Source organism: Mandrillus leucophaeus, unplaced genomic scaffold (genome assembly GCF_000951045.1).
Source record: "Mandrillus leucophaeus isolate KB7577 unplaced genomic scaffold, Mleu.le_1.0 Scaffold59, whole genome shotgun sequence".
NCBI classification, from domain to species: domain Eukaryota; kingdom Metazoa; phylum Chordata; class Mammalia; order Primates; family Cercopithecidae; genus Mandrillus; species Mandrillus leucophaeus.
The window spans coordinates 2,656,053-2,682,489 of NW_012106363.1; the positions used below are offsets into that span (position 1 = coordinate 2,656,053).

Below are 26,437 nucleotides of genomic sequence, written 5' to 3' on the forward strand. Positions count from 1 at the left end.
GAAGATGTGTCCCAGGACAGAGTGAGAAGTTGGGGAGAAAAGGAGGTGCTACCAAAGAAGACCAAGAACCAGCAGCAAACAAGAAAATATCCTGGTAGCCAAATTAAAAAAAAAAAAAGTTTTAAGGAGAGAGCAATCACTTACTTGTCAGATGTTGCTGATACAACAATCAAGATGAAGACCGAGATTTAATGATTGCACTTAGTGTTACTGTAGTTGATGAGAACAGGTTTGGTAAGTTAGATTTGAGTGGTGGAGTTATTCCTAGAACACGTCCTTTTCTTAGGAATTTAAACTCCATGGTTCAGGTGAATCTATGACTGTTAATCACACAACCATTTAACAAATATTTATTGAATATTCCATCATTCTTTTGTTCTCTGTTGTACATGTTATAGATTTTTTAATTGTCTGCAAATCAAGATGCATATGCAAGTATACAAAAGAGTTTATATATTTGTAGGAAGATATGTATTTATATGGAATGCCTATAATATGAAGTGGAAACACCTTAATTATTTTTTTTCTTCTATATTTGGGAGCTTTTTAAAACTTAATTTTTATAGAAAAACTAAAAATCAACCCAAGTTCATAATTCTGAGATCTAAGTAGTTGATACCTAATTGTGATTATTGATTCCAAGAAATACAGGAGTTGAAAATGTAATGTTTAATTTCTCTGATGAAATTTATATTGTTCTTCTTTATTAGAAATTCATTGAATTTGAAGACTCTCAAGAACAGGAAAAAAAGGACTTACAGACCCGAGTGGAATCTTTAGAATCTCAAACAAGACAACTTGAGCTCAAAGCAAAAAACTATGCTGACCAGAGTAAGTAAAACATTTCTTCTCATAAGTACACTAAAGACTGGGCTCGGCCAGGTGTGGTGGCTCATGCCTGTAATCCCAGCACTTTGGGAGGCCAAGGTGGGAGGATCACTTGAGGTCAGGAGTTCAAGACCAGCCTGGTCAACATGGTGAAACCCCATCTCTACTAAAAATACAAAAATTAGCTGGGCATGGTTGTGCGCACCTGTAATCCCAGCTACTTGGGAGGCTGAGGCATGAGAACCATTTGAACCTGGGAGGCAGAGGGTGCAGTGAGCCAGGATGGTGCCACTGGATTCCAGCCTGAGCAACAGAATGAAACTGTGTTCCCCCACCCCACCCCCGCCAAAAAAAAAAGAGTGGGCTCTAATGGTGCAATGACTCATCCTGAAATTTGACTCAGGTTCTAAATACAAACTTGGAATTGTCATCCCAGACTGGAGTGAGACCTAGGAACTAGGGTTAGTTCTTCTTTATTCACATTTTCACATGGTGCCCATGTATGCAGAAGTGACTAAACCTATCAGACTCAACTTCTTCAGTTTAGCTCTCAGCCTTTGTTTGCAGGTAACGTTATGCTGTAATCATTATGCAAGTGTGTGCGTGTGGATCATTTCCTCTAATTTTGAGCAAGTACACGAAGTTCCATTTTTTCTGTTTTGCTTTGAAATGTAAAAATGTAAAATAAACTTACAGCTTTGAAGTATGTATTTAAAAATGACCTAAGCATGTAATTAGATACTAGAGAAAAAGTACTGAATCCTCTTTTTTGCTCCTTTTTAATGGAAAAGTGGGGCCATTTGGGGGAACAGAACTTCGTTTTTCAGAATCATTTTATTTTTAATATAATTGCATGTTTTCTTGGTTTTTAAAATTATTGTTTCAAACCTCAAGGATGATTTCCCCCTTTTGGCTAATAAAAACAGACCTAATTAAGTCAAAATTAGGAAAAAAAAGGTGAGAAACTTTATGGCCTATTTTCATGTCTGATGTAGGTAAGCAGACAGTTCTCTGCCTTTCTCTCCCAGCATTGTAAACTTTCAGAATCCTAGGGAGCAAAGGATGGCCAGGTAGCTACTCTATCCACATTACTCATTAAGACTACATAGTGACACCAGCTATAAAGGTACAGCCATTCATGATGGAAAGCCTTTGCCAGCAGTCTTGGAGCATGTGTGAGAACTGACTGTTCTCTCTCTAGTACTCTGGAAAGACGGAATAGAGCTAAATTAAAACCACTAGAAATCTGGAGTTCAAGTATTCTGGAATTCAAGGAGAGCTCAAGTGGCTGTTAAGCAGATGTCCTAGAAGAGGGCCAATGGATGTTTGGTAACAGAAGCCAACTTTAGCGAGACAAAATGAGCCATGTGTCATGCTTTGTGTTTTTAGACTTGTGGATACCCAGAGTTGTTGGATACCTTTGTTAACATTGAATACATTGAGTGACTTCTGTGATTTCTTCCACAGAAATTTGAGGTTGCCTGGGTGTGGTGGCTCACAGCTGTAATCCCAACACTTTGGGAGGTGAAGGTGGGAGGATTGCTTGAGCCTTGGAGTTTGAGACCAGCCTGAGCAGGATAGCGAGATCGTGTCTTTATGATAAAAAAAAAATTAAGAAAACGAGGCCAGGCGCGATGATTCACACTTGTAATCCCAGCACTTTGGGAGGCTGAGGCGTGCAGATTGCTTGAGCTCAGGGGTTCGAGACCAGCCTGGACAACATGGTGAAACCCCATCTCTATCAAAAATACAAAAATTAGCTGGGTGTGGTGGTGCACACTTGTAGTCCCAGCTATTTGAGAGGCTGAGGTGGGAGGATTGCTTGAGCTTGGGAGGTGGAGGTTGCAGTGAGCTGAGATGGCGCCACTACACTCCAGGCTGAGTGAGACCCTGTCTCAAAAGAAGAAAAAAATTTGAAGTCTTAGAGCACTGCATGATGTGACTCCACAGGGCATCCACTAATAGATAAAGCACTGGAGTCACATTACTATAAGTACCACTCATCTGGAGAAATGGTCTTGTGGCAATTGCAAGCTTTTGGTACATTTCAAGAGTTGAGCCTTTTCTGTTCAAGAAAGAAAATTTAACTATTGAATGTAATATTTAAATCCTAATTTGATCGTACTTTTTTAAAGATAGAGACAAGGCCAGGCATGGTGGCTCACGCCTGTAATCTCAGCACTTTGGGAGGCTGAGGCGGGCGAATCACCTGAGGTCAGGAGTTTGAGACCAGCCTTACCAACATGGAGAAACCCTGTCTCTACTGAAAATACAAAATTAGCTGGGCATGGTGGCACATGCGTGTAATCCCAGCTACTCTGGAGGCTGAGGCTGGAGAATCACTTGACCCCGGGAGGCGGAGGTTGCGGTGAGCCAAGATCACACCATTGCACTCGGCCTGGGCGACAAGAGCGAAGCTCTGTCTTAGATAGATAGATAGATAGATAGATAGACAGATAGACAGACAGACAGACAGACAGAGACAAGATCTCATTATGTTGCCCAGGCTGGTCTTACACTTCTGGGCTCCAAGGTGCTGGGATTTCAGACATGAACCACTGTGCCTGGCCTGAAGGGATTAGATAATATTTTAGAACCAAACACTAAAGGCACAGTTGACAGACTCAGCCTACCTTTCATTGTTTTACGTATTAAGTTTTCTTGTTGCTATCTGTAGGGTACCAAGTTTTCTTTCTGTTTTTTTGTTTTGTTTTGTTTTGTTTTGTTTTGTTTTGTTTGAGACGGAGTCTTGTTCTATCACCCAGGCTGGAGTGCAGTGGTGTGATCTTGGCTCATTGCAACCTCCGCCCCCTGGGGTCAAGCGATTCTCCTGCCTCAGCCTCCCAAGTAGCTGGGACTACAGGCATGCGCCACTATGCCTGGCTAATTTTTGTATTTTTAGTAGCGATGGCATTTCACCATGTTGGCCAGGCTTGTCTCAAACTCCCAACCTCAGGTGATCCACCTGCCTCAGCCTCCCAAAGTACTGGGATTACAGGCGTGAGCCACCGTGCCCAGCCTGGGTACCAAGTTTTCAATAAGAAATTATTATTATTTATTGAAACTGGATCTCAGTCTGTCAATCTGTCTAACATGTGCAGTGGCAGGATCTCCGCTCACTGTGACTTATGCTTCCTGGGCTCAATCGATCCTCTAGCCTCAGCCTCCTGAGTAGCTGGGACTACGGTCATAAGCCACCATGCCTGGCTCATTTTTGTATTTTTTGTAGAGATAGGGTTTCACTATGTTGCCCAGGCTGGTCTTGAACTCCTGAGCTCCAAGCAGTCCACCTGCCTCAGCCTCCCAAAGTGCTGGCATTATAGGCATAAGCCACCTTGCCCAGCCTGAAAAAAATTTTCTTTTTCTTTTTCTTTTTCTTTTTTTCTTTTCAAAATGGAGTCTTGCTCTGTCGCCCAGGCTAGAGTGCAGTGGCGAGATCTCGGCTCACTGCAACCTCCGCCTCCCAGGTTCAAGTGATTCTCCTGCCTCAGCCTCCCGAGTAGCTGGGATTACAGGCACCTGCCATCACCCCCAGCTAATTTTTTGTATTTTTAGTAGAGACGGAGTTTCACTGTGTTAGCCAGAATGGTCTTGATCTCCTGACTTCATGATCCACCCACTCGGCCTCCCAAAGTGCTGGATCTTTTTCTTTTTTTCTTAGAGACAGAGTCTGGCTCTGTCTCCCAGACTGGAGTACAGTGACACGATCATAGCTGACTGCATCCTCAAACTCCCAGGCTCAAGTGATCCTCCCACCTCAGCCTCCCAAATAGCTGGAACTACAGGCATGAGCCACCATGCCTAGTTAATTTTAAAATTTTTTGTAGAGACCAGGTTTTATTATGTTGTTCAGGCTCGTCTCGAACTCCTGGTCTCAAGTGATCCTTGCACCTTGGCCCCCCAAAGTGCTGGGATTACGGGTGTAAGCTACTGTGCTTGACCAGAATTGCTTTTTTGACTTAGAAAGGAATTCCTTGTCTAAAATCCTTTTATGCATTAAGTACTTGTCTTCGGTGATTAGAGGAAGAATTACCTTGTACTTGAAATTGCATTTTTGATATCAAAGTACCTTTAAAATGTCTCACACTCAAAAAAGCAGAAGATAGTGCTTTTTTTCACAAAAGTATCTTAAGTGGAGTGAATGACTATTTCACATATATTAGCCCTTTTATTACTCAATTTAAAAAATCTGTTTCCTGATCCTTTCTAGTAAATGTAAACAAAATATAGTGGTTTCGTTTCTTTTCTTTTTCTTTTTCTTTTTTGAGATAGAGTCTGGCTTTTTTGCCCAGGCTGGAGTGCAATGGCATGATCTTGGCTCACTGCAACCTCCACCTCCCAGGTTCAAGCGATTTTCCTGCCTCAGCCTCCCAAGTATCTGGAATTACAGGCACCTGTCATTATGCCTGGCTAATTTTTGTGTATTTGTAGAGACGGGGTTTCACCATGTTGGCCAGGCTGGTCTTGAACTCCTGACGTCAGTTGATCCACCTGCCCTGGACTCCCAAAGTGCTGGAATTATAGGCATGAACCACTGTGACCGGCCTAGTGGTTTCTTAATTAAGGGAGGTAATCAATTTAGGAGACTATTTGAGTATGTCAGTTTTTTTTTTTTTTTCATTGCCCCAGATTTGTTATCCAGTCCAGAGAGTCATACCTTTTTTGGAATTGTCATATTCTGTGGTATCCGTCTTCTCATTCCTCTCTCCAAAAGCATTAATTATGTTTTCCATTTTAATTCGAAGACTTTATAAAAATTAGATCATTTAAAAATAATTGACAATACTCTAGGGAAGGGAGGAAGAAATTCTTTATCAAGTATTAGATGTGATCTTGAGCTTAATTTGATCTAAAAACTTTATTTTTGTTATGAATATGTTATCCTCCAAAGAATTTCTCCTCCTGGGAATCTGCTGTTCCATTCCGAAGTAAAGCTTACTGTATAAAGAACAATTAAGGAACTTACAAACTGTGGTTAATCAAAATTGACCATTCAGATGCACAAAGTTGATAACACAAAATCTTTTTCCATGAACTGAGTCATTTTTTGAGCTGGACTCTTGTTCTGTTGCCCAGACTGGAGTGCAATGGCACCATCTCGGCTCACTGCAACCTCTGCCTCCCGGGTTCAAGCAATTCTCCTGCCTCAGCCTTCTGAGTAGCTGGGATTACAGGCATGTACTACCACACTCTGCTAATTTTTGTATTTTTAGTAGAGATGGGGTTTCACCATATTGGCCAGGCTGGTCTCGAGCTCCTGACCTTGTGATCCGCCCACCTTGGCCTCCCAAAGTGTTGGGATTTCATGGGTGAGCCACCGCGCCTGGCCTGAGTCATCTTTTATTAATTAATGCTTTGGAACTTACTCACTTCTCCTGTTTTTGAGATCTTGCAGTCTTTTTCTCTTTTCTAGCAAATTGTTTTCCTTTCTCTTCTGTTTTTTTTTCCTAAGCCTTAACTGGTGTAATATGAATTCTAAGTATATCTTAAATTTTCTTCGTAGTTTTTATTTTACCACACTTAAACATTCCCCCAGTTTTTCTGGGGGGAAATTATTTGACTGTTTTAAATTATTTGACTGTTTTTTCACTTTACCACCGTAGCGTTTCTTTTTTTTTTTTTAAATCTCCAATATGAATCAAAACTTCTTATTTTTAATTTAAAAAATTACTTATTTCTTAATTTTTTTGAGACATTCCAGCTCTATTGCCCAGGCTAGCATGCAGTGGTAGGATCATGGCTCACTGTAGCCTCAACCTCCCAGGCTCAAGCAGTACTCTCACCTCATCCCCGAGTAGCTGTGACTACAAGCACATGCCACCACACGTGGCCAATTTTTTTTTTTTTTTTTGAGATGGAGTCTTGCTCTGTCGTGCCGGCTGGAGTGCAGTGGTGCTATCTTGGCTCACTGCAAGCTCCGCCTCCCGGGTTCACGCCATTCTCCTGCTTCAGTCTCCCGAGTAGCTGGGACTACAGGCGCCCGCCACCACGCCTGGCTAATTTTTGCTCTTTTTTTAAGTAGAGATGGGGTTTCACCATGTTAGCCAGGCTGGTCTCGAACTCCTGACCTCAGGTGATCTGCCCACCTCAGCCTCCCAAAGTGCTGGGATTACGTGCATGAGCCACTGTGCCCGGCCAAATTTTTGTATTTTTTGTAGAGCCAAGGTTTTGCCATGTTGCCCAGGCTGGTCTCAAACTCATAGACTCAACAATCTGCCCACTTTGATCTCCCACATGTTGGGGTTACAGGCATTAACCACTGCGCATAGTCTAAAAACTTCTTAGTTTTCAAAAAGATGATGTAGGAAGTCATCTTAAAGTGTCATTAGTTCCCTATACTATTGGAAAACCAAGATTGGGAATGAGTGCTTTTTAAAAGACGAAAACAAATTTAAATAAATGTTATGTCAGGAATTCATTAATTCTTGTTTGGTGTAATAGAAAACAGATGATCTGGGCTATCTAATCTTAATATAACTGAATTTTGTTTTTTTTTTTTTTTTTTTGAGACAGAGTCTTGCTCTGTCACCCAGGCTGGAGTGCAGTGGCGCAATCTCAGCTCGCTGCAACTTCTGCCTCCCAGGTTCAAGCGATTCTTTCTGCCTCAGCTTGTTGAGTAGCTGGGACTTCAGGTGTGTGCCACCACACCTGGCTAATTTTTGTATTTTAGTAGAGATGGGGTTTCACCCCTATTGACCAGGCTGGTCTTGAACTCCTGACCTCAGGTGATACGCCCGCCTTGGCCTCACAAAGTGCTGGGATTACAGGCGTGAAGCAGCACACCCGGCCTGATTTTTTGTTTTTTAAATAAAATATGAGACTAGGCCCAGTGGCTCACAGCTGTAATCCCAACACTTTGGGAGGCCGAGGTGAGTGGATCACTTGAGGTCAGGAGTTCAAGATCTGTCTGGCCAACATGGGGAAACCCATCTCTACTAAAAATACAAAAATTAGCTGGGCATGGTGGCGCTTGCCTGTAATACCAGCTACTTGGAAGACTGAGGCAGGAAAATGCTTGAACCTGGGAGGCGGAGGTTGCAGTGAGCCAAAATTGAGCCACTGCCCTCCAGCCTGGGCAACAAAGCAAGACTCCATCTAAAACAAAAAAAGAAAATATGAATTTTGTGATAAAGTAAATGGGATCCAACATTTATTTTAAAATAAACATTTATTTAGGGCCACTGAGATGACTGTTGGCAGTATCTGTAGTGGGAGGAGAGGTGGATACAGTTTTTTTGCTGAGTGCCATTTGTTTGAGTGCTGGATGATAACTAACTGTACCTTTTCTAGTTTTTGTGTTTATATTTGTACAGTGTGTTAGTGTCTTTAATTTTAAAAGACTGAGTTTGTCAATTCTCATGAACGTATTTTAGGGCACATATCCCTTTTAAAAAATAGCCACAATGAAAATTCAAGTTCTGCTCTAAAGACTACTTCCTTTGTTAAAAGGGGAAATTTTGGTTAAAGTTATTTGCTATTTGAGAAGCAAGAAAAGGTAAAGAAATAGGAACTGAATTAAAAGATACACTTTACAGCTTTTGATAGTGTGGAATCTATCACGTTGCATGATTTAACAATGTTGAGAAGTTGAGTCTATAATACATTTTTAAACAATTTTTGATCATGTTTGATTTTGGAGATTTCTGATTACTTTTCAAAATCTAAACCAATATAAGAAATATTTTTTACTTTTTCCAACATGAATAAAGGATTTTTTAAAATGCTGTATATTATTCCTTATCTAGGAGTAGCAATAATACTTCCTGTTAATTAATATGAACCTTAAGGAAGAGTCTGTAATCGATATTGTGTGGAATAAGGAAGTTGTGAATTGAGAAAGCCTTGTTGGCGCTTTTCAAGTGTGTAAGGAGTGTAATCAACTTTGCCGTTCATAGTGTGACAGTAATAGGTCTTTGTCAGAAAGTACTTTTTATATTCATTGTCTCTGTTGTGTGTTGTGTATTTCTATCTTGTACACCAAATATTATCTAAAATTTGAGTCAAGCAAGTATAGATATTTTAATACAGTTGAAAATATTAAACTAGTCCAGTATACCTAGCATTCTGCCTAGGTATGGTTGTGGTACACAAGAGTATAATATGGTCCTTGTGATCAAAGAAATCGTAGTTTGATGTGGGGAGGAAGGGGAAGATTATGCATATGGCCTACTAGTCTTTTTTCCCTATATATTATGTTTTTATATCATTGCAGTTAGAATGTATATTTAATTCGTATCTTTTCCTTAACATTATCGTAAGTATTTTTCCTTGTTGTATAATCTTTATTATTATTTTTTATGTCCACATAAATTCACCATCCAGAAGCTATGCCATCTATTAACAATTTTTGTTTTCCCTGAGGACTATGCTTTAGTTTTTCCTCTAATGAGAATTATTTAATGGCCACTGCATTTTTTACCATGGCAACCCAGAAACAGAACAAATGTTGAAATGCAACCATAACAACTAGTTTGAACCTTACCTGGTTGGCATGTATAATGAATATATTATGCTCTATTGTAAGCTATCTCAAATCCTTTGTGGAATGAAGAGGTGACTCAGGGTAAAATAACTGTAAGAAACTTAAAATACAAAAACCAAAAACTTCTGTTGGTTGGTTGGTCATTTTTCCTGGTATACTGAATCATTGCAGTAAATATTATTTTACATCCGTAAGTTTTCCCTTCTGTTGGTAGTTTTCTTAGAATATATTTAAGGAAGTAGGTCAAGGAACTTTAGTGGTTCTTGGCATATAATGTTTGGCCATTTCTAATGTGAATAGAATTGGAGAAGTAAGGGTCAGTAGCAAATTCCATTTTGCTTGTCGTAACGTATGAATTTGAACCATTATTTACAACATATTAGCACACACAGCTGATACAGAATCATCTATTATTTGGTTCTCTTTTAGGAAGCTTGTGTTACCCTCAGGCTTCTTGAATTTACAAGTTATTTTTCCCTGAGTATAGAGCCATTGCCTTTTGTGGAGAAGATGAAAAGATTTAGATGACAGTGAATTTTTTTTTTTTTTTTTTTTTTGAGTGGGTACTTCTTAATTTGGTGGCTATGTTTTTGGGGGGAGGTCTTTTTTTTTTTTTTTTTTTTGAGTGGGTACTTCTTAATTTGGTGGCTATGTTTTTGGGGGGAGAACAGTGTTTTTTTTTTTTTTTAAGAGATGGGGGTCTAATTCCTGTGTTTAAGCGATCCTCCCACCTCAGCCCTCCTGAGTAGCTGAGATTACAGGCGCATGCCACTACACCCATGGCTATTATATTTAGACTCTTCTTTAATTCTGCCCTTCCTTCTTTTAAATGAAAATTCATTTTTTTGAATTAAATGGAAAAATGTTGTTGGCACTGAAGTCAAATGTATTAGATCCTTATACTCTGATGTTTCTACCCTTTTTGTCCGCCATATAAGATTCCTTTGCTTTTTACATCTTGTATCAAGATCTTAGTCTAATAAAATACCTTCAGGCCTTCACTTTGAAACATTAGTATGGGAAGGAAAACACTTCTTATTTCTTGGTCATAAGAATAAACACTCCACTAGGTAGAAAGTTGGGGGAGATATTAACATAAACAATAATGTAATTTTTATTTTAAAGGAATAAATGGCTTAAAACAGACCTTCAACACAAGGTGGTTGACAGATTAAGAGTTTTCACAGCACATAAACCATTTCAAAGTTGCCAGGTGTCATTTCATGTCAAAGTTAATATTTGAGAGAGCCTAAATATTTTCTGTCACTGTTTTTCAAATCACCTAAAAAAATACGTTCAGGCTTGTACAAAACTTTATCAGATCCTTTACTGTGCTTCATGATTAGCAATGAATGTTAGTATTTTGGAAAAATTGAATAATACTGTAATAGGACACTTTTTCCATTTTAGTTCTATCTCGATAGGCAATTCCTTCTATATAATTTTAAGAATGATAAAAGTAGATTACAATGATTTTATATATATATATATTTTAATGATCATATGTATTTTTGTTGAAAGTATTTTTTAATGAGGCAGCTTTAGGAGTTTGAATTATATCTTTTGGTTTTAAAAGAATGACTAGGAAGTTAATTACTTAGAAAGCTACTTTTAGTCTGTTTAATCAGAATCTAGTTTTTTGCAATATTAAGAATATATGTTTAACAATATATAGCAGCTCTTTCTTATTTAGAGTCTCCATATGAGTGGGAAATTAGAAAATTAGGCACAAGATAGTTTTTGCAAACACTAACATTACTTCTGCTTCATTAGGTAATACTTGTGGTCTTTAGCTGTTTTATGTTTTATTATCTGTATTTGGGCTCTTTGATTTTTGTAGTCTAGTGTTGTCTATTGAGAACCTTAAAGTTGTAATTTATAATTAATATCTAGAACTAAAGGTATCAGAAAATTAAGTTTATGAGTAAGAGTTAAAGGATGTTTGGTGATTTGCTTAGAGAACAGGGAAAATATGAATAATTTGATTATTCCTTCAAACATATAAAGAGATGGGTAAGGAGTATAGCAAGCTGTTTGTCTGTTATTTTGGAAGATAAAGTGAGAGAAAATGAATTTTTTGGCTTTGGTTGGTCATGAGGAAGTATTTCTTGGCCATGAGGGTGATACACAGGAATATGTGCAGAGGTAAAGCGTGGACTGTCCCTACATAGAGACTTCAGGTAGGAGAAGCATCAACTTTGTTGTGGATGGCTTAGATAACATCTTCAAGACGGGGATCTGTCGGATCACTAGAAGTTTCTACCGCTGGGATTCTTTGAAGTTATCCTACTCTGTTTTGAGAATATAATCATTGATTCATGGTAGCTTTAAAATATGTATTATTTCACATTGTGTCATTGATTAATAACATATAATACCTGAAAATTTTTTGAAGTTGAGAGACATGGTAAAGGACTTAGTTGGTGAGGAGAGGTTATTACTGTTTTGATGTGGTTGTCTGAGATTTCTTTGCTCTTAAGTCGGCCTTGCTTACCTGTTGGGACTTCCGATGCTAAATTGTTCAAGGAGAAGTTTCTGAAAGACCACATGTCAGTCTTCTGAGGCCCAGCAACAGTTGGACTATCTGCCTTCCAGGAACAGTAAAAACTGATGATTCCTTTTGAGAAGGCAAATAATGAGTTGGATATGGCATTCTAGCAGGTCTGTTTCTCTTTCTTCCCCCCGTAGGCCTATCAGCAGTCTGATGGGGCAGAAGACAACAGAGATGGAAGGTGTTCCAAACTTGGCAAAGGCCATCAATCTCAGGAGGTAAGCTCTGATTTTGAGCCGGCAGAGCAGGTGGCTCTTCCTGCCTTAATCTTATCCTCTTGCTTTTTGGAAAGATGGATAGAAAGAGCGCTCAAAATGAGGCTGAAGTATCTCCATTCATTATTATAAAGGGGAAATTTAGGATTTGTCTTTTGATAGTTCTTTTTTCTTGCCCCCTCACCTTTTTTTCTTTTTAGGTAACATGATTTGCCTTTTTTTTTTTTTTAACTCCCCAGAAAATTAGCAATTTTTAAAATGACAGTTACTTGTCAGTTGTTTTGGGATAGGTAGGATGAACAGAATCTTGTTTTTTTCCAGTTAATCTCGACTTGGAGCTAGTTTTGATGAGTAACATGACAAGGATTTAGAATTTTCCCTGAGATCGTTTTGAAGTTTAGGTTTACGTGGAACTATTAAACATAAAATGATCTTTTAATATACTTCAAATGGAATGCAACAACATAGGTATAGGTTAACTTCATGGTACTTGAGGCTTTTGAGGATGTCTATAGTCCTTGCCCAGGTGGACTTTTCTTTCCTGCTTTCTCCTTCCCTTCTGCTTCCTTTACTTTTCCCTTTATCTGATTCCTTAGTAGCATTCGGGACTTTAAAGAAATGGCTCTTCCACGTGTTAAAATGACTTCTCAAAAATGTTTATACTACCTTATGGGACTTAGGCCTTGAGTAAGCTGAGTTCATTGGATATGTTGTTGTACTGAGTTATTGTAAGTATTTTCAGAAAAGAGAGGTTCTGAATTTGTATTATTTGATCTCGGAATATGTGTGTATATTTTCTATGTATTATATGATCAATTATATATGATCTTTGTATTATATGATTTATATTATAAGTACCTACAAAGATAATACTAAAATTTAGAATCGCAGTATAGGTAAAGAAAACATGAAATACAGAAAGTCATAAAACAGTTTCTGTTCAGGTTCTTGCTGTAGGTGTTAGGCAGGAGAGACTATACCACCAGAATAGCATTCAGAAAATCATTTATAATAACAGACGTAAACTATCCTTTTTTTTTTTTTTTTGAGACGGACTCTTGCTGTGTCACCAGGCTGGAGTGCAGTGGCGCAATCTTGGCTCACTGCAGCCCCCACATCCCGGGTTCTAGCGATTCCCCTGCCTCAGCCTCCCTAGTAGGTAGGACTACAGGCGTGTGCCACCATGCCCGGCTAATTTTTTGTATTTTAGTAGGGAGGGGGTTTCACCGTGTTGGCCAGGATGATCTTGATCTCGGGGTTTCACCATGTTGACTAGGATGGTCTTGATCTCCTGACCTCATGATCCGCCTGCCTTGGCCTCCCAAAGTGTTGGGATTACAGGCGTGAGCCATGGCACCTGGTCTTTTTTTTTTTTTTTAAAGACAGAGTCTCACTCCATCACCCAGCCTGGAGTGCAATGGCATGCTCTCGGCTCACTGCAGCCTCCGCTTCCTGGGTTCAAGCAATTCTCCTGTCTCAGCCTCCCGAGTAGCCAAAGTAAACTATTCTTAAAACATAATGGGGACTGGAGGCAATGGCTCACGCCTATAATCTCAGTACTTTGGAAAGCCGAGGAGGGAGGAGTGCTTGAGACCAGGATTTCAAGACCAGCCTGGGCAACATAGTGAGACCTTGTCTCTACAGAAAATAAAAAAATTATCTTGGCCTGGTGGCACACGCCTATAGTGCCAACTGCTTGGAAGGATCACTTGAGCCTGGAGGATTGCTTCAGCCCAGGAAGTGAAGGCTGCAGTTAGCTGTGATTGTGCCATTGCACTCCAGCCTGGGAAACAGAACGAGACCCTGTCTTGAGGGGGAAAAAAAAAAAGCATAATGGGGTAGCATACCTTTGAGAATTTGGATTGCTAACTTTTAAGAGGATTTCAGTACATGTTTATAAGCTGATATATGTTAAGCTAACTGTAGTTGCTATAGCGAACTAGCCACAAAAATTATATATAATGACTCAAATGTTATTTCTTGCTTATGTAAAGTTTAAAAAGTGGATGTTTCAGATAAGTGGGTGGCTTTTGTGGAGACATGGGCATTTTCCACTTTATAGCTTCTAAGTTTGTCTTACCTGCATTAAGTTGGAGGAAAGGTAAAGGGCATGGAGCATGGTGTGTGGAGGGTTTTTACTGGACCAGGTCTAGGAGTAGCAAACATCACTTTTACTACTACTTGATAGGCTATAACTCAGTCAGAGGCTACCTGCAGGGGCTGGGATGGATAGCCTAGCTATTTGTCCAAACAAAAGAAGAAAACTGTTTTGGTTAACATCTGGCCAGTCTTTGCCTCAGCTTAACAGCCTTAGTAGGGGCCATTAGTGTGTTATTTTGCCCAAGTGTTGAGGCAAAGGAATGATTGTACCTAAGGCTTAGCAACCATCTGCCTATTCTTTCTCCTGTGAATTATCTGAGGAAGATCCTCATTTCATTAAATGTCCTTCTCTTATAGCATAAATGTTGAGATTTTCTTTTTGATCCCTTACCATTTGACTTTTTTCTTTAAAAAATAGGTTATTAAATTAAGTAATTTCCTCATGCTTGCGTTAAGGGATAGGTTTCAAATGACCCTTTTAAAAATTGAAATCCAGGCTGGGCGTGGTGGTTCGTGCCTGTAATTCTAGCACTTTGGGAGCCAGGAGGATCACTTGAGCCCAGGAGTTCATAACTAGGCTGGGCAAAAATAGCAAGACACTCTCTCTTTTTAAAAATAAAATTAAAAATTGAAATCTAATTCACATATCATAAAATCCACCATTTTATTTTATGTATTTTTATATATATATATTTTGAGATGGAATTTTGTTCTAGTTGCCCAGGCTGGAGTGCAATGGTGTGAACTTGGCTCACTGCAACCTCCGCCTCCCAGATTCAAGCAATTCTCCTGCCTCAGCCTCCCGAGTAGCTGGGATTACAGGTGCCTGCCACCATGCCCAGCAAATTTTTTTGCGTTTTTAGTAGAGATGGGGTTTCAGCATGTTGGCCAGGCTGGTCTCGAACTCCTGATCTCAGGTGATCCGTCCGCCTCGGCCTCCCAAAGTGTTGGGATTACAGGCGTGAACCACCGCACCCGGCCAAAATTCACCATTTTGAAGTGTACAATTCAGCAGTTTTTAGTACAATTTTCAAGGTTGTACAACCACCACCACTAATTCCAGAACATTTCTATGACCCCAGAAAGAACCACCCCCTCATACCTGTTACACTTACTCCTGCTTTTCTGCTTCCCCCTAGTCCCTGAAAACCACTAATCTAATTTTTGTCTCTATAGATTTGCCTGTTCTGGACATTTCTTTCTTTTTTTTTTTTTTTTTTTTTGAGCCGGAGCCCAGACTGGAGTGCAGTGGCGCAATCCTTGGCTCACTGCAAGCTCCCCCTCCCCGGTTCAAGGGATTCCTCATGCTTCAGCCTCCTGAGTAGCTGGGACTACAGGCACCCGCCACAATGCCCAGCTAATTTTTTTTTTTTGTATTTTTAGTAGAGATGAGGTTTCACTGTGTTAGCCAGGATGATCTCAATCTCCTGACCTCGTGATCCGCCCGCCTTGGTCTCCCAAAGTCCTGAGATTACAGGCGTGAGCCACTGTGCCCAGCTGGGACATTTCATAATAATAGACTCATTCAATATATGGTCTTTTGTGACTGGCTTCTTTCACCTAGCATAAAGGTTCATTAATGTTGTAGCATGTGTCAAGTACTTCCTTCCTTTTCATAACTGAGTAATATTCTTTTATGGGATACCCTCCACTCCTGTTTCAATTGCCTATATATCCTACCAGAGCTAGAAACAACCAAAACTCTAACTTTGCTATCTGAAAGTCTGTAGTAATATAGTTTTGAAGAGTTGAGTATAATGAACAACCACTTTGGGAAGATATTCCTTGGGTTTCCTCTTGGCATCTTGACTTGTTTAGTTCCTAGTTCATAAATGGGTAAGTAGATAACTTAATGTTTGAACCATCTTTACAGTGCTGTGGTTGCCTACTAGGAGTCGGTAGTATATTAGTCATCTTGTTTTATTTGTATAATTAGCTGTCAGTGACACATCTGAATATAACTAAGCCGAATGATAAACCTGTTTGATTTTAATGGGAAAGATAAATGAATTAGTTAAGGGCCTTGAGTAAGTAGACTGAGATGAACAGGCTCTAATTTACTCATCTACTGGAGTGGAGAGAAAGATGGAAGTGGATAATACTTATGCTAGAGGATAATATTTACGTCTAATTTATGTAGATATTTTTACCCTGAGATAATTTGTCTGCTTTTATTTTTTAAAATTCCATTTTATTATTATTATTTTATTTATTTATTTGTTTGTTTGTTTATTTTTGAGATGGAGTCTGGCTCTGTCACCCAGGCTGGAGTGCAATGGCACAATCTTGGCTCACTGCAACCTCCGCCTCCCAGGTTTAAGCAGTTCTCATGTCTCAGCCTCCCAAGTAGCTGGGATTACAGGCATGTGCCACCATGTCCGGTTGATTTTTGTTTTTAGTAGAGACAGGATTTCCCCATGTTGGCCAGGCTGGTCTCAGACTCCTGACCTCAGGTGATCCACCCACCTTGGCCTCCCAAAGTGCTGGGATTACAGGTGTGAGCCACCATGCCTGGCCTGCTTTTATTTTAGATGTTGCAAAATTCAGTATTTTGCCTGTTATGTAACAGGTTACAGACAAAATACATTTATATAAAAAGCTGAGACAGAGGTTAATTTAAGTATACTTTATGATTTATTTTGTATCAAAAACTTAGCGAAAAGATAGATGTTATCAGTACACCATTTTTTTTTTTTCGAGATGGAGTCTCATCCTGTGGCCCAGGCTGGAGTGCAGTGGCACAGTCTTGGCTCACTGCAACCTCCACCTCCCAGGTTCAAACGATCCTGCTGCCTCAGCCTCCCAAGTAGCTGAGATTACAGGCATGCACCACCATGCCCAGCTAAATTTTTCTGTATTTTTAGTAGAGATGGGGTTTCGCCATTTTGGCCAGGCTGGTCTTGAACTCCTGACCTCAGGAGATACGCCCTCCTCAGCTTCCCAAAGTGCTTGGATTACAGGCATGAGCCTCTGTGCCCGACCAGCATACAAGTTTCTAGTATGCAACAGTAGCTTGAAAATACCTTAACATACCACTTTTTGTGCATTAAAAACATGAAATTTTGTGTGTGAAAGAGATGGTAAATGTTTAAGGCCTGTACTTTTAAGACCTTTAGCTCTTATGAAAATAACAGGCATAAACTATGGTAATCTAGACAATGGAATATTAGTCAGTGCTAAAAAGAATTAAACTATTCGTCCAGGAAAAGACGTGGAGTAGGTTGTGTGTAGTGGCTCACGTCTGTAATTCCAGCACTTCGAGAGGCGGAGGCGGGTGGATCTCCTGAGGTCAGGAGTTCGAGACTAGCCTGGCAAACATGGCAAAACCCTGTGTCTACTAAAATACAAAAATTAGCTGGACATGGTGGTGGGTGCCTGTAGTCCCAGCTACTCGGAAGGCTGAGGCACAAGAATTGCTTGAACCTGGCAGGCGGAGGTTGCAGTGAGCTGAGATCATGCCACTATACTCCAGCCTGGGAGAAAGAACAAGACTGTGTCTCAAAAACAAAAACAAAAAGATATGGAGGAACCTCAAATGCATATTACTAAGTGAAAGAAGCCAATCTGAAAAGGCTAGGTACTATATGATTCCAACTATACGACATTCTGGAAAAGGCAAAATCTATGGAGACAGTGAAAAGATAATTGATTGTCAAGGTTTGGGAGATGGTAGGGAGGATGAATAGGTGGAGCACATAGGATTTTTAAGGCAGTGAACCTATTTTGTTTGATACTGTAATGGTGGTTACATGTCATATTTTCGTCAAAAGCTGTAGAGTATACAACACCAAGAGTGTACCCTAATGTAACTGATGTACTTTGGGTGATAAGCATGTGTCAGTGTAGGGTCATCGATTGTAACAAGTATACCACTCTGATTCTAGATGTTGATGGTAGGGGAGGTTGCCTGTGTAGGGGGTCTGCAAATATGTGGAAATTTTCTGTACTTTCATTCAATTTTGCTGTGACCCTAAAACTGCTCTAAACATGAAGTCTATTAAAAAAAATTAACAGAAGGGACAAGTCATCTGTAACTCCAGGTAGTTTGCATGTGCTTAATGCCCTTTTTCTGTGATAAATGGTTGCTATTAAATAAAAAAATACAGATGTGTATGTATATTATTTATATGAGGTTAGTAAATATAACCATTTCACCTTTTGAAAGAGATGGTTAGAGAATGGATTGATAGTTTATCAAATGTTATTTTGAGGCAAAAGTAAGACTGTGATGCCAAATGGAAGTAAATTTAGCAAAAAGTAACCCTGATGGGTTAGAAAGCTGTGAATGGAGCCTGAAGGAATTAATGATAGAAATAATTCAAAATGCTTAAGGAGAACAAAATGATTACTAGAACTTTAAGGAATTTTTATGGATGAACCTAAGCTAATGTGAACAATGGTCATATTCTTTAGCTAAATATTGGAAATCTCCCAAAATTAGTGGTATATTGTGGTATGTGTCTCCTTCCCACAAGCCTTTTTTTTTTTGGAGACAGAGTTTCGCTCTTGTTGCCCAGGCTGGAGTGCAGTGTTGCCATCTCGGCTCACTGCAACCTCCACCTCCCAGGTTCAAGTGATTCTCCTGCCTCAGGCTTCCGAGTAGCTAGGATTACAGGCTTGCACCACCATGCCCAGCTAATTTTTGTATTATTAGTAGAGACGGAGTTTCACCACGTTGGCCAGGCTGGTCTCGAACTTCTGACCTCAGGTGATCTGCCTGCCTTGGCATCCCAACGTGCTGGGATTACAGGTTTGAGCCACTGCTCCTAGCCTAATCTCACTATTAAGTGGTGTACATTTGACAACAAAGCAATGCAAACAGACATTGATTAGGAAGCTGGCATAGAATCAGTCAGGACCTGATTTTGTTTTGTGGCATTATAATGTTTTGTTCTGTAATGTATACACCCAGCTTTCTGACCAAGTCAGTTGACAAACGCCTTGTATAAAAACTTCTCTCAGCCGGGCGCGGTGGCTCACGCCTATAATCCCAGCACTTTGGGAGGCCGAGGTGGGCGAATCACGAGGTCAGGAGATTGAGACCATCCTGACCAACATGGTAAAACCCCATCTCTACTAAAAATACAAAAATTAGCTGGGTGTGGTGGTGCGCACCTATAGTCCGAGCTACTCAGGGAGGCTGAGGCAGGAGAATCGCTTCAACCAGGGAGGCGGAGGTTGCAGTGAGCCGAGATCGCGCCATTGCACTCCAGCCTGGGACAGAGCAAGACTCCGTCTCAAGGAGAAAAAAAAAAGCTTCTCTCTGAGGTTTACCTAACGGTATTAGTCAGCTAGGGCTGCCATAACAAAATATTACAGACTGGGTGGCTTCAATAGCAGAAATTTATTTCTCACAGTCTGGAGGCTGGAAATCTGAGATCCATGGTACAAGCAGATTTGGTTTCTCCTAAGGCCTTTCTCCTTAGCTTGCAGGTGGCTGCCTTATCTCTGTGTCCTAACATGGCCTTTTCCCTATCTCTTGCTGTTATAAGGATACCAGCCCTGTTGGATCAGGGCTCACCCTAATGATCTCATTCAACCTTAATTACCTACCTTCTTCTGCCTTAAAAAAAAAAAAAAAGACAGAGTCCCACTCTGTCGCTCAGGCTGGAGTGCATTGGTGCAATCTCAGCTCACAGCAAACTCTGTCTCCCAGATTCAAACGATCCTCCTGCCTCAACCTCCCGAGTAGCTGGGATTACTGCTATTTGCCATGATGCCTGGCTAATTTTTGTATTTTTAGTAGAGATGGGGTTTCACCATGTTGGCCAGGCTGGTCTTGAACTCCTGCTCTGGTAATCCACCTGCCTCAGCCTCCCAAAGTGCTGGGATTACAGGTGTGAGCCACTGCGCCCGGCCCTTGATTATCTTCTTAAAGGCTCTATTCCCCAGATGCAGTCATATTGGGAGCTAGAGCTTCAACCTATGAATTTGGGGGGTGAGGGAGGACAATTCAGTCCGTAACAGTTAGGTCAGGAAATAAGAGTTCTCCGTGGGGATGGGGAGCAAAGAGTGTTGTGACTTGACAATCAGATCCAGAAAAGTCTTATAGACCATTATAAGAATTTTTTTTTTTTTTCCTTTTTAGAATGAGATCAGAAGCATTGAAGTTTTGAGTGGTTGGTCACTATTTGATTCCATCTCTATTTTGAGAATATAGGAAACAAAGACTAAGTAGAGAAACTAGTCAGGAGACCAGGATTATTATTGTAATAACCTAAGCAAGAGATGATGTCTTGGGTCAAGGTGAGAGTGATGAAGGTGGTAAAAAGTGGTGAGATTCTGTTTTGTTTGTTTGTGTTTTGAGACGGAGTCTCACTCTGTCGCCAGGCTGGAGTTGCAGTGGCACAGTCTTGGCTCACTGCAACCTCTGCCTCCTGGGTTCAAGCAATTCTCCTGCTTCAGCCTCCCAAGCAGCTGGGATTACAGGCATGCGCCACCACGCCCAGCTCGTTTTTGTGTTTTTAGTAGAGATAGAGTTTCACCATGGTGGCCAGGATGGTCTCGATCTCTTGACCTCGCGATCCGCTCACCTTGGCCTCCTAAAGTGCTGGGATTACAGGCGTGAGCCACCGTGCCCGGCGATTCTGACTTATTTTGAAACATAGAATAAACAGAATTTGCTGATAGATTGGATAAGTGATACGAGGGAAAGAAAAAGCAAAAGGATGACTGCAAGATTTTTGCCTGATTAAGAAGACTGTGTGAAAGAGCAGCTTTGGGGGAGACAGTCCAGTTTTGTGGCTTTGTAGACATCTTATTGTTTTGTGGCATCATATTGTTTTATATTTTTTACTTTCAGCAATATATATTCAACATCCTTCCAATTCAGTTCTAGGCACTGTTTTGTGTCAGTACGTACAGATATATACTGCATTTCTTTTGACAGGTATCTCTAATTAATGTTTTTTACTTGAAAAACACAGTTTTGGCCGGGCGCTGTGGCTCACGCCTGTAATCCCAGCACTTTGGGAGGCTGAGGCGGGTGGGTCACCTGAGGTCAGGAGTTTGAGACTAGCCTGGCCATCATGGTGAAACCCCATCTCTACTAAAAATACAAAAATTAGTCAGGCGTGGTGGCACGTGCCTGGAATCCCAGCTACTTGGGAGGCTGAGGTATGAGAATCACTTGAACCCAGGAGGCAGAGGTTGCATGAGCCAAGATCATGCCACTGCATCCCAGCCTGAGTGACAGAGCAAGACTCCATCTCAAACAAACAAACAAAAAAACACATGTTTGTAAGACATGACTTTACAGTGTCATGTTTACAGACACAGTAAAGGAAATACTTTACAAATATTAACTCGCTTAATCCTAATAATCAACTTTGATGTACTGTTACTATTCCTCATTTACAAGTAAGGACACTTAGGCCCAGAGAAGTTAACTTTCCCAAAGTTGCATAACAAAGAAGTAGCAAAGCCACTGCATTGTACTCTATCACTGTACTCTTGTCACAGTTCGCTTATCCAATCTCCTAATCACAAATTTGAGAGTGGTTCCAATTTGGAGGTTATAAGATATGTTGCATAGGACACCCATTTTAATATCTTCAGGCATTGGTGCAAGTGTCTGTTGAACAAATAAGAATAGTTATTCTGGGCTGGGCATGGTGGCTCACACCTGTAATCCTAGCGCTTTGGGAGGCTGAGGTGGGTGGATCACTTGAGGTCAGGAGTTCGAGACCAGCCTGGACAACATAGTGAAACCCCATCTCTATTAAAAATAGAAAAAATTAGCTGAGCGTGGTGGTGTGTGCTTGTCTGTAGTCCCAGGTACTCGAGAGGCTGAGGCACGAGAATTGCTTGATCCCAGGAGGCAGAGGTTGCAGTGAGCTGGGTACTCCAGCCTGGGCCATGGAGTGAGACTTTGTCTTTTTATAAAAAAAAAAAAAAAATACTGTATCAAAGCTTCAAGGACATTATCTTGTTCTTTTTTCCTTTGAGACAGTGTTTCCCCTCTGTCACCCATGCTGGAGTGCTATGATGATGCAATCATGGCTCACTACAACCCCTTCCTCCTGGGCTCAAGTGATTCTCATGCCTCAGCCTCCTGAGTGGCTGGGATTACAGGTGCATGCCATCACGCCTGGCTAATTTTTGTATTTTTGGTAGAGATGGGATTTTGCCACATTTGCCAGACTAGTCTCAAACTCCTGGCCTCAAGTGATATGCCCACCTCGGCCTCCCAAAGTGCTGGGAGGTCTGCCTGCCTCGGCCTCCCAAAGTGCTGGGATTACAGGCCATGAGCCACTGTACCCAGCCTCGTTCTTCTCTTTTTTTTTCTTTCTTTTCAAGATGGAGTCTGGCTCTGTTACCCAGGCTGGAGTGCAGCGGTGCAATCTCAGCTCACTGCAATCTCCGCCTCCCAGGTTCAAGCAGTTCTCCTACCTCAGCATCCTGAGTGGTTGGGATTACAGGTGCATCCCCCCCGCCACGCCCAGCTAAGTTTTGTATTTTTAGTAGAGATGGGGTTTCACCATGTTGACCAGGCTGTTCTCGAACTTCTGACCTTGTGATCCGCCCACCTCGGCCTCCCAAAGTGCTGGGATTACAGGCGTGAGCCACCACATTTTCTTTATCCAGTCTGTTCGGTAACATTTTTGTTCTCTCTCTGAGAATGCTAAAGTCAGAGCAACAAAGGTTGTTTGTTATGGTTCCGAATAGTTTGTTTAAATCCCATTCTACTTGAATTCATAGCCGTTGTTGGATAACATAAGAAAGAATGAGTATTCAAGCAGAGGAAAGTGCCTGTGTGAATGGATGCCCATTGTGTTTGAACTGAGGTGGGCTGGGGCTGTACAGACATAAATACATCAGATCACTAACTCCTCCCCAGAGGTAACTACTATCCTGACTTCTAACATTTCAGATTAGTTTTGTGTTATGTCTTTGAATTTTGTATTCGTTTGTTTCTGCTTCTTTCCTTCAACATCATATTTGTGTTATTGGTCTATGATGTTGTGTGTGGCAATAATTTGTTTATTCACATTATACAGTATTCCAGTACATGAATATTTATCCATTCTACTCTTGATGGACAGTTGGGTTGTTTTCAGACTGTGCTTCTTTGAACATTGTTTTAAATGCCTTTCAGTGAACAAATATATAGGCTTTCTAGCAATGACATTGTTTTATCATAGGGTTGGCAAACATTCAACTTAATTAAATCTTGTCAAACAGTTTTCAAATTGGGCATACCAAGTTCCAGCGTATGAAACCATATACCACAGTTTATGAAAGTTCCAGGAGTTCCACATCTGTACTAACACTTGGTGTATTGAGTTTTTCATTGTAGCCATTCAGAAGCATGGTGGTGTTGCATGTTGGTTTTAATGTGCATCTCCCTGACTTGGGTACACATTTTGCTTGGCAGTTTGATGCCTTTGTGTCAAAGTATCTGTGAATGGGTTGTTTCCGTAAGAACAGAGGAAGTTTTTGTTTGAAGCATACTCCCCTCTGCCCAAAGTGAAATCTTAAAGTAAACTCCAATATACAAAACAGATTAAAAGGCGTATTTGCTGAGAAGCAGTATAGCATGGGAATTGAGAACACAGATTCTGGAGCCAGATTCTGATAGGAATCCTTGCTTTGCCATTTCCTATCTGTGTGACTTTGGGCAAGTTACTTAGCTCCTATTTGCTTCGGTTTCCTCATCTCTACCATGGATGTAATAATAATACTTTTATCATAAGGTTAATGTTAGGCTCAAATAAGTTAGTTTATATGCAGTTCTTAGGACTGTATGGTACATAATAAGCACTTGATATTGTTGGCTGCTGTTAATAGTGGTGGTGTTGGTGATATAAATTTATTTATGAATTTATATCATTAGCTGACAAGAATAATAAGTCTCTACTATTGAGCACAAATTTGAAATTGAGGGTTATGAATGATAGTTGGATTTTATTTTAGCCTCAGCATCCAATTTTTGTTTTTGTTGCACATTATCAATAAAAGAATGATTCAAAAAGATGAACAGTTGAAAATAGGTGTGGTTTGTCCAGTAGTCTCAGAATTCCTTTAAGCTTTTAATCAGCTTAAATGACAAGAAGTAATAGAAAGTGTTTATTTTGAAATTATTAAATATCCATAATTTGCTTGGATTTCCTGTTGTTAAATAAAAATCATAGAATTAAATTTATTTTAAAAATTAATTTATGGTTTTGTCATCTATTATTTTATCACAACACATCTGCATAGTAAATTTGCTTATTATCGCTTTCAGCCAAAGGATAAGATGGGCAGCAGATGTACTCAACATTTGCGTGGCATGATAAAATGTGCTCCGTGGGTACTGTAGTGTGTGTTTACTCTGTGGTGCAAATGTAATAAGCCAACGACACATAGGCTTGAATTAGAAGCAAATCAAAACAAAGAGAGCTACAGTTTTCCTAATCACATATTTTCAAGATATTTAAACAAATTATGGTAAGTAAAGGTACACAAACCCAAAATGAATTTTCTGGGCAGCACAAGCTATGTTTTGTTTGGTGTCTGGTGTGTTAATATTAGGAGGCATATAGAACATTCGTATATCTGCTGTCGGAATATTAGTTCATACTAGTTCCTTCTACAGCTGTCCTCCACAGTCACCAGTTGTAGATTACACACAGCCTTGCCTGTTTGCAGCCAGCTGACCCTTAAACCCAGGGAACATTTTCAACTATGCTAAGGCTTTCCAACAGACATATATGAGTACCTTGACAAACTCCTCTAGCACTAGCTTTATTTCTCCCCAGACTGTCTCCCACTGCTCCTTAGCCAAGTATGGGCTCCTCCAGTCTGGCCACTCTCCCCTCTGCCTCACCACCACCCTCTGCCTCACCACTGGCATGGTTTTGTGTTCTCTTCTCTGTAGTAACAGTGTCAGGAATGCTCTCATTACCTTCTGTCTTGAGTACTGTAATTTCATCCTTTGTGGTTCTGTGTGGATACCACCTCCTCCCTGAATCATTCCTCTTTGCTATCAGTTATTCTTTCCTGTGGAATCCTGTCCTGACATTCTGTACCTCAGGATCTATTAATAAAACTTTTTTTTTTTTTTATCCTAAAGTTGTGCTCTGTAACCACTACTTCAAGTCAGTGGCACTCACAAAACCCATCAGCAGAGGGAGCTAAATAAAAGAAGATGAGTCCCTGAAATTGAGAAGACCTGAAGCCAAAAAAGTACTTATAAACAATCAACTTCACAAACTGCCAGTGCTAAAAAAAAAAGAGCTTGAGTAGTGTAGGAAATAAATGATTTGGGCCCTAATCCCAGTTTAAAACTTTGATGAGATGATTTGTGTTTTTGAAAGAGTTAATTCTGTATCATGTTAAAAAAAAAACTGTTTAGGGGAATGACCTGATAAATATAGGAATATTAGAGAACCAATCTAATGTATTCCCCTCGTCTGAAAGTTTTAATTATTAAGGATGATGAAATGAGGTCACGACTTTGTGAAGACTTGCATATGGAACACTGAGTCTGAAACTTGCTAAGGATTATGGATAGCCTGTTCCAAGTTTAAACATGTACTATTTCAAGTAAATTTCTTATTTTGTTTTGATCAAGTGTATGTATTTAATTTCAGTTAGCAGACTTGAAGAAAGAGAAGCAGAACTGAAGAAGGAATATAATGCATTACATCAAAGACACACTGAGGTGGGTTTCTAGGTTTTTCATTACAATGCTATTATTGAGACAAAGAAATGAACCTTAGAAAACATGTCTTAATTTTTCTTTGAAAATCAGAATTTTTAAAAAAAGAATAATTCTTGGGGATTCTTTCAAGAAAACATGAAGTTTCATGTGACATTTACCTAGTTACCAAATGTCAACTTTTCTTGTTTTTTTTCTGGAATTAGCTTTTCATGTGGTGAATTAGTATGCTGTGGAATAATTTAGTTATTTGAGGCAGCTATAGTACTTGTTTCCTTGGCTGGCTAAGCAAAAACCTACGTGTACATAATGAAGTTTCTGTGATGCTAAGATGAGAGAACTGATTTGTTTTGTTACCAGCTTGGAAATTATGGATTGGTAAGTTATTGGTAAAGGGTCTCTACGTTTGTTTTCCAGTGTAAACGACTTATTTGCATTAAGCTCATAACAAATAATATAAGCACAAATTATAATGTGTTAAATCAAAATAACTCAAAAGTAGGTTTTTCGCATGAGTTTTCAGTATTTTAAATTAACAGTTTCAGCACACAATCTCCTCAAAGGAAATTAGAAAATATACTTGAGGAGTGAACAGGCAACCTACAGAATGGGAGAAA

The 26,437-nt window shown here is 40.0% G+C and overlaps 1 protein-coding gene across 3 annotated transcripts in view; it reads left to right on the forward strand.

Annotated features, from left to right (window-relative positions):
• Window positions 1–714: 714 nt before the first annotated feature.
• The window catches only part of SPAG9 (sperm associated antigen 9), a 122,067-nt gene continuing 96,344 nt past the window's right edge, over window positions 715–26,437 (forward strand). For 2 of the 3 annotated variants that reach the window (XM_011999233.1, XM_011999231.1), the window contains exons 1-2: window positions 717–831; window positions 25,753–25,823. The gene's annotated coding sequence lies outside the window, so the exon portion shown is untranslated. Of the gene's footprint in view, window positions 832–25,752; window positions 25,824–26,437 lie in introns of all 3 variants that reach the window. The other variant, XM_011999229.1, reaches the window with a different exon arrangement.